The sequence below is a fragment of the Apis dorsata genome, unplaced genomic scaffold (assembly GCF_000469605.1).
Source record: "Apis dorsata unplaced genomic scaffold, Apis dorsata 1.3 scaffold_174, whole genome shotgun sequence".
Classification (NCBI taxonomy): Eukaryota; Metazoa; Arthropoda; class Insecta; order Hymenoptera; family Apidae; genus Apis; species Apis dorsata.
This window is the reverse complement of record NW_006263462.1, coordinates 227,819-232,262: the sequence shown is the minus strand read 5'-3', so window position 1 is coordinate 232,262 and position 4,444 is coordinate 227,819. Positions and strand designations below refer to the sequence as shown.

Here is a 4,444-nt window from a genome sequence, read left to right as displayed (position 1 = left end):
TTTTTTATAAATATATATATTTATTTTTTATATATTATTATTTTTTATATATATATATATATATATATTTTTATATATATTTATTTTTTATAAATATATATATTTATTATTTTATGTAGATATTATTACTTATTATTTATTTATTTATATATATTATTTATTTCAGGTATCCTCTTACACCAATTGATAAATTATCCAACTTGATAAAGGAAGAAAATATATCAAGATGGGAGCTGTGAGATGGTCCAACAAATCTTTCTTCTTTGGAAGTCAAGATATGATTAGAAACTTGGTTCATTTAAATAAGTACAATAGTGATTTATCTTGTGTGATAAGAAAAAAAAATTTTGAAAAATGATGAAATTCTAGTATTCTGGTAAGGTATTTGTCGCTTTCTGTTAGTCCATGCGAATAGGTATGCGAAAAGATATACTTATTGTTGAAGCGTGTTCATAAACTGCGACCCAGTAAAACTAATAAATCTGTGAATACGCTTAATTAATGCGCCACGGCGGAATAACGCGGCTAAATGATCAACGATGCGCGGAGTTAATGACGCTAATGAGACAGTTTTAGCCATATAATCTAATTTCATAGAATCGTACGTGTCAAGGTGCTCCTCATTTTTATGCTCTATTCTTATTAACTCTTTTCTTTAATTAAGTCTCAATTTTTGTAGCGTTTGCTCACAATTAATAAGCCTTTAGAAAAACCCTTAAGGTATTTGATAAAGAATATATTTGATAAAAGAGTAACTTTTACTCTCAAAAAAATATATATATATATTTTTCTAATAGAAGTGTTTTCATGCTCTATTTTTATTAAGTCTTCTCTTTAATTAAATCTCAATTTTTTCAGCATTTGCTCGCAATTAATAAGCTTTTAGAAAAATCCTTATTTGATAAAGAATATATTTGATAAAACTTTTACTCTCAAAAAAATATATATATATATTTTTTCTAATAGAAGTGTTTTCATGCTCTATTTTTATTAAGTCTTCTCTTTAATTAAGTCTCAATTTTTCCAGCATTTGCTCGCAATTAATAAGCTTTTAGAAAAATTTTTATTTGATAAAACTTTTACTCTCAAAAATATATATATATATATTTTTTCTAATAGAAGTGTTTTCATGCTCTATTATTAAGTCTTCTTTATTATATATTTATTATATAATAAAGAATTTTTATTATATAATAGAATATTTATTATATATTTATTATATATATATTATATATTTATATATATTTATTAAGTCTTCTCTTTAATTAAATCTCAATTTTTCCAGCGTTTGCTCGCAATTAATAAGCCTTTAGAAGAACCCTTAAGGTATTTGATAAAGAATATATTTGATAAAAGAGTAACTTTTATTATCAAAAAAATATATATATATTTTTTTCTAATAAAAGTGTTATTTTATATGAAATACTCATTGGAATATTTTATTTTTTTAGAGTAAAATTTTTGAGAGTTTTGGAAAGTGGAGGAAAGCAAGTTCTCAAGAAATGTTTAATTGAACACCAAGTTTTTAAAGTATACTTTCAATTTCACCGAGTTTGTTTTAACGTTGACAGTGACACGCATCGCAATTGCGTTGATGATGGTAATGCTTCAAGAAGGAAGAGACACGCGACGCGGAGGAAACGAGGAAACGTCTCTGGTGAAAGCTTTTTAGACGAAGGAACAAAGAGACGAGGCAATAATGCCTCGAAATGCCGCAGCGTTCACCGCACCGTACGATTCTGATCTGCATCTGCCCGGTTATTACTCCTAAATTACGCATTGCCGGAGAAATTTCATACGTTGTGGCAACTTAATGTCATTATTCCGAAGTACAAACTCTTCTCACGGAAGAATACGACTGATAATGTGATTATAAAAGACTCGAAACGGATAACAAGTTACGTTCGATTAAAATACCTCACTTTGACAGGTTGATTTTTTTTAAAAGTTATAGAATCATTAGTTATTGAATTGGAATATAAGAAATATGATATAAAGAAAATATTCTATAAAATAAATTGGAGAATAAAGTTTTAAATTTAAAAAAAATATCGATACGAGCGTGTTACAATCAACAAAATCAACAATTTGATTTTTCTTCTTTTGAAAAATGGCGATTCTAATCTAAGCTAAGAGAGAAGAGAAGAATCTAGAAGAATTTTTTTTCACGTCGCGATAAGAAAATTATTAATCTAAAACTAAAAAGCTTCGAATTTGAATTTTATTTCTAACGCGCCACATGTATGACAATAAAATAATAATACGAGTGGTGTTGTTGCGTGACAAGTCGTTCGCTCCGATTAAGTTTTAACACGGCACGTTAGAAATCGCGCATTGTCGATCAGGTGCGCACAACCTTGGCCGTATTACGATTTATTTTAGTTGATCGTTGAAAAGAATGGAGACACGGGTTAATCGGCGTAAATTGTACGTGAATGCGTGGATTCGCGTAATTAAGAGGATGCATGAACCAACGCGTGTGTTACGATCCGTGCGTCAGAAGAGAAAGGATTTTACTTGATAAAACGAGCGGACCGCAAAAGGAGGCTGGCTTTATTGCAAGCCACCGCTCTCACGGTCGGTAAAAACGACCCGCTCTCGCTTTACAATACGATGAATAATTGATTTGCAGTTTCACTCTTTCGTGGATTACGTAACAATAAGGGAGGATAATTTAATTACTTGTGGATAATCGTAACATGATCAGTGGAGTTTAGATCGTCCCGTGAAAACAAAAATGGCGAACTTTCACTCACAGATGGCTTGGATTTTTGTCCAGATAATCGTGCCATTTTTATTTTTTTTTTACATATAAAAGACAAAAAGAGAGAAATTTTACAGTTAAAAAGAAAATCTTACGTCATTCATTACGTGTCTCAAAATAGAAATAAAGATTTTTCATAGGAACAATTACTTGTCAAACGTAAAACTTGTGAAAAATTGCCTCAAAAAAAAGAAGAAAAAAAAAAATCCTTCAAAGTTTCACTCTCGATAAAGTACTCGTCATCTTAAATAATATTTTAGGAAAAAAGTTTAGTAGTCTGGATTAGTTTCATATCGCAATTTGGAAGAACAAATTACATCGCGACTTTTTTAGCCACTTTAGTACTTGACACAATAACGTGACGGAAATCGTCACACCAGCAATAAAATAAAGTCGTGCTTTACGCCTTTTAAACCGGCCCACGGTCTCGCCACTTTTTCTTTCTCTCTTTCTTTATATACCACCGGCCATTTTTCAGAAAAAAACGCGGGAAAACGTGTAACAGTGCCTATCCCATTATTGCGGAAATCCAACGGCCATGAAGAGACAAGGAAACGACATCGTTCGTTCAATTTAATACCGCGTAAAAAATGATCGACGCATGACATTGGGAATATTTCGTTACGCGCAACCTGAGAACTTTCTAATCTTGCGCGTTTCTTTTTCTTTTTTTTTTCTCTCTCTCTCTCTCTCTCTATCGTTCGAGGTTGAAATACAGTTGAATGTCTGTGCGGATTGGCATCGCAATCGAAATTTCTCGTGGGTGGTTCAAATCGATGCGCGCTTTGAATATCTGTCGTGCACGATAGGAAAGAAAAGAAATACGCGTTTAATAACCGTGACGAGCGAATATAACCGTATATTCGACTTTTCCGCACGAAAGCAAGCTTATGGAAGTTATTTGCGGGCGGAAATATATTTTCGTCCTGGCCGTTCCCAGACGATCGTTTCGTGTTCGCTTATGCGCAATTTATACACAAAAATTTGAAACTTCGATTTCTTCAAACTCTGCCCTCTTTCCATTAAACTAGCATTCCACGTATATTCGAATAAAATAGCTTAGTATGCTTGGATATAATCGATGTATAAAACACTTTTTAACTTGTATATAAATTTATTGAAATATTAATATTCTCTAGAATAAAATAGTTGTATACACACTTTTGGATATAAATTTGTAATTATTATTTTTTTTTTTTTGTTTTAATTTTCACGGTAAAAAAAAAAAATCTCTTAAAATTGTCCACAAAATGCATTAATGGAATTACAGGACAGCATACACGTAACACAAGAGTAACGTTATCCTCGAGATACCTGGCTGGCTTTATCGCCACGATGCGTGACGAACGTTCGTTTACGTACGTTCCGTAAAGAGATTCTCCAGTCTTCGTCCCTATGTTCCCTGTCTAGATTGTCCATTGGAAATCGTGTAAAAATATATATGTAATTCTCGTGATTCTATGCGGTTTTTGTTAAGTCGCTAAAACTCGGTGAAATTTCTTTATTAAACGGATCATCGTCGACTGTAACGATTCGTTTCTCGCCACACTATACGCGATTCTTTTTCGTCACTGAACGTATTGCAATATACGTTAAATCGTTAGTTGAAGAATTTCAAACTTGTCAAAGAGTATTTTTGCGTAATGACTTAATTTGAAGATTCTTTTTTTGTTGAATAAA

General features: G+C 31.5%; 1 long non-coding RNA gene across 1 annotated transcript in view; it reads left to right on the top strand.

The window, feature by feature from the left end:
- Positions 1 to 1,488, top strand: part of LOC102675686 — a 3,393-nt gene extending 1,905 nt beyond the window's left edge. The window contains exons 2-3 of the long non-coding RNA XR_004150262.1: positions 167 to 613; positions 1,452 to 1,488. This is a non-coding gene — a long non-coding RNA (uncharacterized LOC102675686). The remainder of the gene's footprint in view (positions 1 to 166; positions 614 to 1,451) is intronic.
- Positions 1,489 to 4,444: the final 2,956 nt, after the last annotated feature.